Source organism: Leucopleurus acutus (genome assembly GCF_964270905.1).
Source record: "Leucopleurus acutus genome assembly, chromosome: 7".
In the NCBI taxonomy this organism is placed as follows: Eukaryota; Metazoa; Chordata; class Mammalia; order Artiodactyla; family Delphinidae; genus Leucopleurus; species Leucopleurus acutus.
The window spans coordinates 42,018,413-42,033,240 of NC_139150.1; positions in this window are offsets into that span (position 1 = coordinate 42,018,413).

A 14,828-nucleotide genomic window follows, 5' to 3' on the forward strand; every position below is an offset into this window, starting at 1 on the left:
TTTATTAAAGTAACTATTTACACAGGATTCTGTTTGAGTAGATTAACTCCTCTTGCACTTTGACAGATAATAATGTTGTGAAGAAACATAAACACAACTGCATATGACAGTGCATATCTCTGTGAAAGGCAGTATACTGTGTCCTGCAGCGTCTTCAGGGACAGTCTCTGCCTTCATGACCTTCAACTCTTATAATGGAGAGGAGATAAGTATATAAACAAAGCACAAAGTAGAGGGAGGTAAATGACATAGAGAGATATAAGCAAAGAACTCTGAGAGTTCAGAGGAAGATGAACCTCAGATTCCAGACCTCACCCACAGAAACTTATTTCGAAAGTTTGCAGTGTGGCCCTGGAATCTATAAGAGGCATTTCAGTGCATCTGATACAGGTGGTCCCCAGACTGCTCTTTGAGAAATACTGATCTAATGGTCAATAGAGCTTTGCTTTCCTTTTGAGTAGCTTTTTATTACTGAGTTTAAGAATTCTATCTCATAAGCAAATTTAATATTATCTAGAACACAAAACTTATATCCTATGAAAGAAAAAGCTCTTTGCCACACCTTCTTTTAAATTACTACTAGGTCCACAATCCTTTATCTGAAACATTTTTGGTTAGACGTGTTTCAGATTTCAGAATTTTTCTTAGAAATGTACTAAACAATCCATCTCTAATAAAAATTTTAATTTATATTCTTCCATCAAAACTCTTCAGGCTTTATAATCTCTCTGATTTTCCCAATATGACCCTACCCACAGCACTCAAAATCTTCCAGCACTGCTTCTGAGATCTTTCATGTTTTTTTGAAATAACCTAAAATTTAGGTCTAAATTTTAATCTAAAATTTATTTAAATTATGCTTCTATTTTCATTGAAAGCAAAGCTTAACATTCACTTATACACCTTAGTATCAGCAACTTTTTAGATATAATGATGTATTTTTACTCACTGTTGCTTCTTTTATTACATATATTCCTTTTCTTGGGTTATATTTTACTCTTCCTGGAACACCTTCTTCTTAAATCTTTATAAAAGGCTTATGGATATAAGTTTTATGAAAAATATTTCTTCTGCCATTACCCTTAAATACTGGTTTAGAATAATGGAGAACTCTAGGTCAAAATTTCCCACAGAAACTTAAAGATGTTATTCCTTCAACCTCTTGTGTCCTATATTTCAAATGAAAAGTTGGGAGTCAATCTGATTCTTTCTCTGTTATACTTTTTTATTCTCTCTGGGTAATTTAGTATATTCATTTTATACTTGAAGTTTTACTAGGACTTTGGTAGGTATTTTAAAAATTATTTTTCTTGCTCATCATCTGGTTGACAGAGCCTTCTAATCTGAATGCTCAAGCCTTTTTCCGACACAGGAAAATTATTCTGTTCTTCAATTTTATCTTCATCCAATTCTTCTCCTGAAGCGGAGACCTTAGAGACCCAGTAAAAGACCTCTGTGTCTTCTTTTGCATGTTCTGCAAGAATAAGGTGACTGATATTCCAGCTCACTGACTCGTCTTCAGTGTGGCGCATTCTACTATTCAGCCCTCCACTGAGTTAAATTTGTATTTCAGGAATTACATTTTTAATTCCAAAATTCCTAAGTCTTGTTATTCACAGCGAATTTTTTCCCTTGATAAAATATCCTTTTGAATCTCTCTCAAGTTACTGACTATATTCTTCTTCTGTTCCCTGTATAGACTCTGCTTCTATGAGGATTAGTTCTGTTTGTTGAGTTAATTAATTAATTAATTTTTCATGAGCAATTCTTTTTTTAACTGTGTTTTTGAGCTTGGGCATATTTCAGGGCTCTTCTTATAATAGTTCCCTTTTTCTCATATGAGGTTGAGAATCGTTCAATTCTGTTGGGTTTTGCCACCAGTCCATTCCCTCTGTTTTGTATCTTCCAGAAATCCCTAGGGGCTTTTGAATTATGGTGGCACACCTTCAGGCCTGAAATACACAGGTGTAGGTCTTAGGTTGTATATGGTTCTTGCTATTAATAAAGGGCTATGTTGTTTCCCATTTGGTTATTGCTTCTTGCATATTTATGGCCTGAAATCCCACAAGGAGGAGAGATGAGCATAGGGGCAGGGTTGTTGGATAATTGGCAATAATAAAAACATCCCAAACCCCCACTTTCCCTAAACCAGTACTTACTGATATACAGTGTGGGCTCATGTGGATATCTCCATAAGAACTGGTATTTAGGCCAAAGTACCATGTAGGGAGACTGAGGTTCTTGGTGCACCTGTAACAGCTGACATTGTAACTTGACTTAATATTAGATTTTTAGGAAAAGAGGTAATTTTGAGTCAGAAAATACTCATCTCAAGACAAACAGAGCTTCAATATTACAGCTGTTTTAGGTACTGGTAGTGGAGTAATTTGTTGTTGTTGTTACCAGAGCTTGTACTTCTCTTCATTGTATTACTCAGTCGTGACTGTGGGCCAGTATTTTAAACTGTAAAAGCCATTTGATTCCTGAGGACTAGAGAACACTAATGTGTGAAACATTTGGAATTTAAATTCTTAGTGCTTGGCATGGGTAGGTGGCACTAAAATGGTAGTTCCAAATCTAGCTCCTCTTTATGGTATTTTGAAGAGGATGCAAAGAAAAGAAAATCACCGTGGATTTCTGCTTTGGATTTATGTGGCCTGTCCTTAGGTCCTGGCATTCACGACTCTGGCCCCTCACCATCATGGTCTCCACCAGCACATGGCCTCACACTGCTTCTAACTTGTTCATTTCATAAGCTCAAGTCATAGATGTGAGCTAAGCTTGTGGGTTCAACTGTGGTGGGGTGGGATTGGGGGTTGGTATGGAAGGTGATTTTGTTTCAAACAGACATTTAAAGAGAAATGAAAACCCTATTAGGTTGACATAGAGAAAATAATTCAATGAGATTATTAATAATCTAAGAGCTGAAAAAGAAATTTAAAAGCTTGTGCCCAGAACTTCCCTGGTGGCACAGTGGTTAAGAATCTGCCTGCCAATGCAGGGGACACGGGTTCGAGTCCCGGTCCGGGAAGATCCCACATGCCACAGAGCAGCTAAGCCCGTGTGCCACAACTACTGAGCCTGCACTCTAGGGCCCACAAGCCACAACTACTGAGTCTGTGAGCCACAACTACTGAAGACCACGTGCCTAGAGCCCATGCTCTGCAACAAGAGAAGCCACCACAATGAGAAGCCTGCACACTGCAACAAAGAGTAGCCCCTGCTCACCGCAACTAGAGAAAGACTGCGCCCAGCAATGAAGACCCAACACAGCCAAAAATAAATAAATAAATAAGTTTACTAAAAATAAATAAATAAAAGCACGTTTATATTGTATTAAAAAAAAAAAAGCTCGTGCCCAAACACAAACCAGGTTTCTGGTTTGCTTCAAAACTCCAAAAGGAATGTGATTATCTCACAGAACTGGGTGTTGGTCTTATAGTCAGAACAGGAAGAATATGAAACATGGCTTCTATTTTCTCTTTCCTGTTTCTTTGTCTACCCACCTTGCCCTAAGAAAACCTTAAGTCTCTGCTATGTTCTTTGACTGCCAACAGCAATGTGGTCTGGATTATACCATATGCTGGGATCTAGAGAAATAACTTGCCTTGGAAATAAACAGCTGTCATCACTTGGTATTCACACGTACTTTGTGGGTGTAGACTGATTCATTGACGTTCTTGTATGTTCTGCTGACCCTATGAACTTCTGAAAGCTAGAGCGGTGAGACAAGTAGGTTTGGGAACCAGGGGAGCCAATGGTGTAAATCTCCATCTGAGTCTAATGGTCTGAGAATTAGGAGCATCATGTTCAAGGGCAGGAGAGGACAGATGTCCCAGCTCAAGCAAGACAGCAAATTTTCCCTTCCTCCACTTTTTTGTTCTATTCAGGCCCTCAATGGATTGGTAGATGCCCACCTGCATTGGTGAAGGCAGTCTTCTTTACTTGGTCTCTTCAAATGCTTATCTCTTCCAGAGACGCCTTCACAGATATACCCAGAAATAAAGTTTTACCAGCTATCTGGACATTCCTTAGTCCAGTCAAGTTGACACACAGAATTAACCATCACACCCTGTGTGAGTAGAGGATAGTCTGCCATCAGTAGACCTTAATCTCTGTGTGCCATCCTGAGGTAATGAGGGGCAATCAAAAATGAAAATTAAAGTGGAGGGGACATGTCAGTTTTCTCTGCCCACCTGTTAGTGGTTCCTTGAGAAGGATAGAGTTGTTAATCAGCATAGTAAGAGCCCCAGGCGTGCACTGGGTGTTTTTGTTTGTTTGTTTGTTTTCTTGTTTACTTATGGGTGGAGTTACTGCATTTTTAAAGTCTGCATCCATGTAGGGCTACTCTCTTGCCTTCCTATCTCAGAACAAATCAGAGACAGGCTAGCCATTCTCTTCTCCAGTGGTTACCAACCAGGTGGAGTTTGCCCCCCAGCAACATTTATCAATGTCTTCAGACATTTTTGGTTGTTACACGGGGAGTGCTATTGTTATTTAATGGGTAGAGATCAGGGATGCTGCTAAACATCCTACAATGCACAGGTCAACACTCCCCTTCCCAACAAAGAATTATCTGGTCCAAAATTTCAACCCTGGTGCCAAGGTTGTAAAACACTGCTCTTCATTTTCTTCTATTCCATGAGGCTATGTATGTAAGTGGACCAGGGTACAGGCCATCCTTTTCTCTACAAGTACAATTGAATGTGTTGCTCACATGTAGGAGAGTAGGACACTTTATTTAGGTCATCTTAGCCATGTTTTTGAACATAGACTTAATGAGAGAGCCTTGCATTGTCCATCTTGCTAATTATTTTAAAAAGTGATAATGTATTTCCCTTTTGCCTATTATTCCTTATATTTGGTTCCCTCCATTGAGAATTTTGTAGGGAATTTAGATATTCCTTCTTTCTGGATTGTCTGAGTTGTCATTTTTTTTTTTTTTTTTGCGGTACGTGGGCCTCTCACCGTTGTGGCCTTTCCCGTTGCGGAGCACAGGCTCCGGACGCGCAGGCTCAGCGGCCATGGCTCACGGGCCCAGCCGCTCCGCAGCATGTGGGATCTTCCTGGACCGGGGCACAAACCCGTGTCCCCTGCATCGGCAGGCGGACTCTCAACCACTGCGCCACCAGGGAAGCCCTGAGTTGTCATTTTCATCATAATATCATGAAAACGTTGCCTTCTTCCATCTGTTGTCTCCTATCAGTGTATCTTCAACCTTTCCCTCTATATAAACTCCTTCCTGTTAGTGGGAAAACATGCTCATATTTCCTCCTACAGTTTGATAAATAAGTACAAAATAATTTTTAAAATCCCTTTTCCTTTCTCCCACATCCCTGTTCTCTATTTAATAGTGAAGCTTTTTTGAAAGAGCTGAGAAATGGCAAATTTAACACAGCCAATGAGTGTTCCATTGATAAGTGAGGTAAGCCCACACTCAGACCCAGACCAGATATGTGCTCATAATCAAAGCACAATCAAAGTTATTGCTTTCATGCAGCCTACCCTTAGTAAATATTGTTGCAGGTAAATGGGGAAAAAAAAAAGATTAAACAGTTGAATCACCTCTCAAAGCTCCTGCTGAAATTTGGACACAAGAACAATGAAGAAAGTAAAGAAATTTAGAAAATTCAGGGTACTCTGGGTTGGGGACAAATCACTTCTAACCATGGAAGCCAGATTTTCATTTTCTCTGACTCACTTGAACTAAAACACAAGCATGTGACAAATAGCTCCCCAACCAGTTGCCCCCTGTGTCAGACTTTGGCTCAGTTACTAGTGACACAAAGAATCAAAGACTGCATAGTCAATTATGAAGTGGCCATCCTGGATAGCCCTCTCCAGTTTCCAGAGACAGTAGTGATATTTCCTACAGCTGGTACAAGGTCCAGAAGGTGTAAAGAAAGTGGTACAAGAGACTTTTCTTGTCCACCAGGAGAGGCAGTATGGCCTTCACGGGACCGGATTTATAGATTTTGGATATTGTTCCTCGCTATATAGCCTCTACGTCTGGTTCTTCAGCCTTCTTGGATATGGAGTGAGCTACCGAGTATCTCTTAATTCATTCTTTTCTGATTAAGTTACTCAGAACTTGTTTTTGTTGCTTGGTATCTAACTGAGACTCCTTGGCAAAATGGCAGCCAAATGTGATATAAATATGACACAGTCAGTCCCTGTCACAAGCAAAAGGACAGTTAAATGAATTGTTTAATAGCAGCACCATACTTTATTAGATTCTCTGCTCTAAGCATTCCTCTTCTCACCTTCCTCTATTTGTGGTAGCTACATCTGTTAAAATAGGAATGGTACAATTTAGTTTTTCTCTAGGATCAAATCCCTTCGCTCCCTGTAAGTTATACCTAAGCCCTGGGTACACAGCGATAGATAAATACAGGTTTTCCCCATGATCCAAAAGCAGAGCGTTCCTGTGAAATCTTTTCTAGGCTGAAATGACGTAAGACAAAGAAGCAATTACCTTAGGACCCATTTTGCTAATAGATTCACAAAACAAATCCAGATAAAGCACAGATGCTCACAGACATAGTTCAAGGCTATGGTGGCTTGATGCTGGGATGCTCAGTGTAGTTCCCTGGGAAGGAGCTTGGTTGGCGGTGCCATTTTCACTGCTCAGGGTTCATGCTGCCTCTGTAAGGACTCCCTGCAAGACAAACACTGACACTGTTGAGTCCTCTTTGGATTTCTTTCTGTTAGAGAAAACAGGTCTTTCGTAAAAACTAAATGGCGTAAAGCGAACTTTCGAAAAGTGGGGAATGCCTTTGATAATAAAGGAAAGAAAACAGGAAATAAGGGAGAACTGATAAGAAGTGTGGGTGTAGACTGTTCAGATTTCAATACTCTATGATAGAGGTCTGCAAACTTTTTCTGTCAAGAGACAGATAGTAAATATTTTTTACACGGTGGGCTATAGCTCTTTGTCACAATGACTCAACTCTGCCATTGTTGAGTGAAAGCAGCCACAGACAGCACATAAGGGAACAGGTGGGGCTGTTTTCCAATAAAACGTTATTTACAACAACAGGTCATAGGCTGGATTTGGTTCACTGGTTATAGTTTGCTGATCCCTGCTTTATGTTATGCCAGGTTCTCGGGGTTCTTCCCCCCTGTTTACATTTAGAGCCAATTTTCTTGTATTCATTCATTCTATGATCACTAATTGAACACTTATTTGTTTCCACAAAGATTCCTGTAACTGAAGCAGCTTACAGCGTGGACTGGATCAGGTAGGAGTATTGCCCAGTAGGCACATTGGCCATATCCCCTCAATCTCGTCCCTTCAGTTCACAAAGGTCCAACATCCTGCTGCCAGAACCTGTATTTCTTTGCCTCAGGAATTTCTCTGGCCGTGAATTGTATAGATCTGTATTCCCCACAGTTTCTTAATACACTCCTTCCTTGAATCTGGGTGGGCTCTGTGACTGCTTTGACCAATAGCATGTAGCAGATGTGAGTCTATATAATATCTGGGCCCAGGTCTGAAGGAATTGGTAGCTTGCGCTTCCTCTCTTTTGGAACATTTGCTCTTAGAATCTAGACGCCATGCTACTAGAAAGCCCAGAGAGCCTCATGGAGAGACCAGTGTGGAAAGGACCCAGTACCAATTTGATAGTCATGAGAGTGAACCAGGAAATGGATCCTTCAGCTGTAGTCAAGCCAACCCAACTAACATACTGTGTGGAGCAGAAATAAACTATCCCCACCAAGCCCAGCCCATATTGCAGATTCATGGGCAAAATATATGACGTAGTTGTATGAAGCCTCTAAATTTGGGGAGGTTTTTAATGCTATAATAGGTATGCAGGACACTCACCATGGACTTAAAGTAGTTCTTATTATCGGACTTTAACAGATGAAGGATCTGAGGTTTAGAGAAAAAAAGCATGCCTTGCCCAAGGTTTCACAACTAGTAAGTTAGAGATTAGGACTTGAAACCCAGGCCTGCCAGATTCCAAAGCCCAGGCTCTATTTAATCTACCTTGTTGGGCTTCCCTGGTGGCGCAGTGGTTGAGAGTCTGCCTGCCGATGCAGGGGACGCGGGTTCGTGCCCCGGTCCAGGAAGATCCCACATGCCGCAGAGCGGCTGGGCCCGTGAGCCATGACCGCTGAGCCTGCACGTCCGGAGCCTGTACTCCGCAACGGGAGAGGCCACAACAGTGATAGGCCCGAGTACCGCAAAAAAACAAAAACAAAAACAAATAATCTACCTTGTTGTATCTCTAAGCCAGAAACTGAACTGAAATAAAATAAAATAAAGTAAAATAAAATAAAAGGAGGCAATAATAGTGAAGTTGAGATCATAGGGGATTGCTAAGCTGAGGCTGTCTAGTGCTGCTTTTGGGGAAAACATTTCAGGATTACCATTCTCTCCACCACCACGCTAACGCCTGGGTCCTGCCTCTACTAACTGTCCCTATTTTTTTTTTTACTGCTGTCGTAACACTTATGATGTATTCTACTTCTCTGTCTCCTTGAAGTGTCTCTAGATACCTTTAATATATGTATCCCTATGCCTGGCTTAGTGCTTGCCTTATAGCAGATATTCAATAAGTGTTCTTTGGATGAATGAATGAATTCTGAAATGTACTGTGGGTGTACAAAGAACTTTATCAGTTAGACTAGAGATGCAACTATTAGATGTGCTGTCTATAACCTGGAACGCAAGGCAAAGATGTATAAATAAAGCGTTAATAAGCTCTCCCACTCCATCTATCCCCACCCACACCTGGCTCCCCAAGGTAATCCATGTTAATATCTGGTTGTATCTCTCCACACTTTTCTTCATGTTCATACAAATTGATACAAATACATAAACACATTATGTGGTTTGGGGGTTGTTTGCTATTATTCAAATGTTGTCTTACTTTCCATTTCTCTGCAGCTTGTAAGCTAGTGTAGGGATAAAAAGCACAGGTTCTGGAGTCAGGCTGATTAGGCTTGAATCCTGGCTCCTTGCTGACCAGCTCTGATATCTTTGGAAAATTATTTAACCATCTTTGTGTTCAGTTTTCTCATCTATAAAATAAAGTAGAGGAAATAATATTTCTCATCTTATAAGATTGTAAAATGTACAGCACAGAGCTGACACATACATAGTAAGCATTCTAAAAATGCCAGCTGCTATACTATACCTGCCATCAATAGATAGGGTTCTAACTCCTTTTTAAATAGCTGTATAATATTCCATAGAATTGAGGTACCAACATTCATTTGACCATTCCTAATGATGGCCATTGTTTGTTTCCAGCCTTGTTTCCACTCTAAATCTTGCTACAATAAGCATTTTTGGACTTAAATCTCAGTGCTTTTACTTCTGTGGAATAGATTACTCAAAGAGGGATTGTCGTATCAATTTACTTGAATAGATCTATACCTGGCACAGGAAGGGGTGTATCATTCTCCACGTAACTGTCTCAGAGATTAACTACTGCAATCCCAGCCTGTTTGAGGGGTTTGGCTAGAGACCAAGCAGCCATTGTCCATAGCCAGAAGTCACATGAACTGCCATAACTCATATGTCTGTCTTACTTTTGGTTAGAAGTTCAAATGGGTTCTTTTGGTCTGGGGTTCTAGCACCTAGTGGTGAGAACTTTGTCTTTTCTCTGAAAAAGTCTGAAAAGTCTTCTGAAAAAAGGTCTGAATTTTTTTTTCTTTTGCCACACCGTGCGGCCTGCGAGATCTCGTTCCTTGACCAGGGATTGAAGCCAGGCCACAGCAGTGAAAGCTGAAAACTTTTTTAATTTTAATAACCATGTAAGTGAGAGTGACAAAGAACTACCTAGTAATGAAATCACGCTGGAGCCATCAGTTTCTTCAGCTTAGAAGGGCAGCTGTATAAAATTAAAAATGCAGAAAGAAATAATAGGCCAATCCTTTATGAATTGAGTATACCATATTGTTTCATATCTAATGCCCTATGTGACTCAATTCTTTTTTCTTTTTTTGCGGCACGCGGGCCTCTCACCGTTGTGGCCTCTCCTGCTGTGGAGCACAGGCTCCGGATGCGCAGGCTCAGCGGCCACGGCTCCCGGGGCACGAACCCATGTCCCCTGCATCGGTAGGCGGACTGTCAACCACTGCGCCACCAGGGAAGCCCTCAAATACTCAGAATTTAAATAAGAATACAAAACTTTGCAAATTTTAGTATACAATCAGTAAGAATGACTTAATAGATATATTGTTTACTGTGTTCCCAATGTACAGAAAATCACATTTTTCCTAATAGCTGTGAATATTATGTAGCTCTGGAGCAAATATTAGCCCACAAATAAAATCTCAGTGAATTCTGGAGAGATATCCTAGGTTATATTCTTTGATCATAATTAAATAAAAATTTTAGATTGATATTAAAAGGTAGGTATAGGTATGTGTATGTGTTTAAGTCACTTACAGCAAGAATTAAGAAAGCTTTAAAAGTGAGTCTTGGGTTAGAGATTTTAAAAAGCTGAAATTGCAAATTAATTAGAAATAAGTAATTATGAGAGGTCCATACACTTTCAATAGAATGTGGTCAAAGATACAGACAGAAACATAGATTTCAATGTGCAGGATATTTTTTAGGGATCAATCCTTGTGGAAGGGAGGAGACATTAGGACTGGGCAGAGAAAGAAGTCTGTCAGTGGTGTCCTGCGTTAGACCCAGAGGGTTGGACCATTATACCCTCGCCTTGATCAATCACTGGATTTGGGGCAACGTAGGAAGCATGGGCTCATGGCTGAGGCAGCTGTCTGTAGCCTAGGGAAACCCTGAAGGAACTGAGAGCTGTAAAAAGTCTTTCCTCAAAAGGGAATCTAAGCAGTGCATCTCCATACCCACCATAACTTGATTTAAAAAAAATAGTGACTTAGAATCATCTCTGAAAGTTTGGCATGGTGGTCACTAATACCACTACTATTCATCATAGCTAACATAAACAATGCAATAAAACGGGAAAAAACTGGTGAGAGGTTTATGTATAAGTAAGGTGTACGAGAGGCAACAATATTACTTGCAGGCAACATGACTGCATATAGATAAAATGTAAGAAAATCAACGACAACAAAAATGAAAGAATATTTGTTCCACAAGATAACGTAGAATCAACAGACAAAACTCAGTAGCTTTTCTAAACATCTATACTAGTTATCATCTGAAAGAAAAACCACATTAAGTGGATTAGAATATAAAAGTAAAAAATAAAGCTATAAAATGTTTATAAACAAAATGTTTGAATAACAGGGTAAACCAAACTAATATAGACCCCTCTCCCTCAACCACAAGCACATTGAACTGCTGGATAAAATATGAACAAAAGAGATTAAACACTTACCAGAACTCAAAACAAAGAAAGGACATCCCCCAGAGGGAAGGCTCATATTAAACATAGTCTCTTGGGGCTACACACCTGGAAATGAGCCCTCACCAGCCTAGAGGAAACAGAGCACAATGAGAATGCAGCCATAAGGCCATGAGGACAGTGCTCACGTGAATGGTGTTCCCTGGAGGTGTGCAACAAAACAAACTGGTAGAGAAGAATAAATCCTGGATAAAATCAGCTCTCCGGAAGGGCTACTACTTCTGGAAAGGGAGAACTGAAAAAATAATGCCCACTGGCCCTGGGACGCCAAAAGAAAGTTTGAGTCTATGAGCTTCAAAGTAGAACTTAAACATGCCTTCTGTTGTACATCAAGGTCTCACATCTGGACCCTGCATTAGCACTTCTTTTTGTTTTTTGGTTTGTTTTCTGGCCGTGCCGTGGGGCATGCAGCATCTTAGTTCCCCCACCAGGGATGGAACCCATGTCCCCTGCAGTGAAGGCACAGAGTTCTAACCACTGGACCACCAGGGAATTCCCCTGGTCCGTGCATAGCATGGAATTAAAATTTATATTATACATTTCATATAGCATTTCCCACACTGAAATATTAATACAAAAATATGTGTCATATTAGTGAAAACCCTTGGGAATCACAGCTGAAGCAAACATTTAAACAAACAGATAATAAAACCATAGACCACTTTTACAATTCTGTATTTATAAAATTCCCAACAGGGAAATAAAATCCCTAAAGAAGATTTGCTCATTATAAGAAAATTTCAAGCCACATGAGGAAGTGATCAACTCTGAGAATGTGGTCCCTGAGAGAATGGAAACAAATGAAATGAGACCCATAAACACCTTAGATTTCTGCATGGACACACTTTCTACGTGATGGTGCAGGGATGGGTAGCCCAAGCAGAGCAGAGCAGTCTCAATGAGGTGAAGAGACAGGATCAGAATTCAGGGATCCTGAGGTGGCTGGAATCTGCCTGGAAGGCTAATGTAGAGAAGAAAACTCTGTAGAGAAGAAGATCCAGAAATCTGCATAGCAGACCCCTTGAATATTGAACAAATACTAAGCTATTCATTAACAGAGTTAGACTTTATAAGGCCAGAAGGAAATAGTACCAGAGAAAGAATAACTACCAGAGTGCTGTGAGATGAACACCTCCCAGGGATGGTACAGGGGTGGGAGATGGGCCATCCAGGGTGGTAGGGCAGTTCTGAGAAGTCATCAACCACTGAGATACCCTCTGACTTCATGTTTTCCATCTTGAGTGCTTGATTTTCTTCTTCCAAGAAGCTTTCTGGAACTCCAGCAATAGTATCCACCTGGGCAGGAGAGACTAAAAGGTGTACCAAGATAGCTGTCCTTATTTGAATGACCTGTCCCAGACGTCTTACCCATCAACCTCTATATATGGTCACCTAACCATAGCAAGCAGCAAGTGAGTTGCTTTTTGTTTTTTTGTTTGTTTTTGGTTTTTAGTGAACTTGTTGCTCTATTAAATAAAATTTCCTTCTTTTACTACGGAATATGGGAGAAATGGATATTGGTGGAGGCTTCTGGCTGTGGACACAAGTTCAGTCTCACTTTCTTCTTTGGCACATGGCTGCTTAGCTAAAGGCGGCTTTCCTAGCCTCCCTTATTGCTACATATGACCTGGTGGCTAAGTGCGGACAACTGGAATGGGAGTAAAAGTGGTGTGTGCAACAATGGCGTCACTTAGTTAAAAGAAAATCACTTGCTCTGGTTATTCCCTTTTCCTCTTACAGTGTGTTGTAATATGGACATGCCTGCAACTCATCTTTGACAGGCATTTGAGGAAAATCCCTTAGAGATGGAACAGCATCAAGAATGAAGGAAAATTGTTTTCCATATGGAAAAAATAACACCAGCACCCTACCTCATACCATCCATAAATCTAAATGTGAGATGGATCAAAAACATAAATGTGATAAAACAAAATTTCAAAAACTTTTAGGGAAAAAAATCTTAGGGTCTCCAGATCAGAAGAATTTCTAAATAAGACACAGAAAAAAAATTATAAAGAGAAAGATTTCAAAATTTGACATTAAACTTTTAATGATAAAGGAAAATACAAACAAATTAAAAAGCTAAGGTAGGCTGTGACTAACCTCTAATATACAAATTATTCCTACCCATTGATAAGAAAAACTAACCAATGAAATAGAAATATGGAAAAACACTTGCACAATCAATTTAGAGAACAGAAAATTCTAAATGGCTAAGGAACAGACAAAATTAGTTCAGGCGTTGCTGTTGAACATGGAAATGCTATTAACAAAACAAGGTATTTTTCCTCATACTGACAAAGATTGGAAACATCTGATGCTGTCACAGAACAAGAACACAACCTCACCATATATGCAAAGAGAAATTGTTGAATAAACTGGGATAGATTCATGCTATAAAATACTATACAGTAATTAAAAGGATGAGATAACTTTCTGTATATTTGGAAATAAGTCTATAATATTTTTAGATAAAAAAAGCCTGTTTTAGAATAATAAGCATAGTATGATCTCATTTTTGTAAAAACTAAATAATCCTGCCCCTTTTCAGCAAGCAAACCCTTATAAATGTGTGTAAAAGAGAAACATTGATTGATATTAATTGGGTCCATTTATTAAGGAAATTCTTACATTATGACATGGGAGCTTTCAGGAGGCTGTGAGCAATACACTTCCTGGTATTGACACTGCTATCCCATTTACTTGTTTTCTATTATTTACAAAATTTAATATACAAGTTCTGGCTTTTATAGTAATACCATTCCCCAAGGGCACATTGATAAGCAGACGAAGCCTTAGCAGGGAGACATGGACAAGCTTGAATGTCATTAGTGCTTCTTCAATACTTATGTGACTGTTTCTGAAATCTTTCAAGCAATTCATATCTAGATCTTCAGAATTTGAATCTGCAGAGAATTTTGCCCTCAAAGTCATTTTATCTTATTCTGAGGTTGGGATAAACCATTTTTCAGGAAGTTTTTTAAAAGGCTATTAATCTTTGTGGCAGAATCTGGCCCATGGCCAAGTCACTTTCTATTAGTATGTTTGACACTTGGGTAGAAACATTAATTTGTTCATGCCATTAGGATGCTATTATTTAGCTCACCAGTAATGGGCTAGATGATTCTCCATGTAATGCCTATTCCCAGGGAGATTCTTAAGAAGAACAGGGTTCATTATGTTCACTGATGCTGTGATATTAGGAACCAGCAGTGAAACAGAGTAATCACAAGGATATACACAAGTGGTATTAGAACAAAGACTTAAAGCGACATAATGCAGTAAAAAATTCACTGGGCTTTGTGGGGCTGGAGACATGTACTCCAGACCCAGTTGAGTAACACTCTAAGGTGTGTCCCCGTCTTAGAAGGAGGAACTGTTTTGATTATGGATTTTCAGCCAATGTTCCTCCAATCCTTAAAGTTCCATGAGGCTTTCTTGGGGTCACAGGTGGGAGGGGTGGCACAGAGGACTACA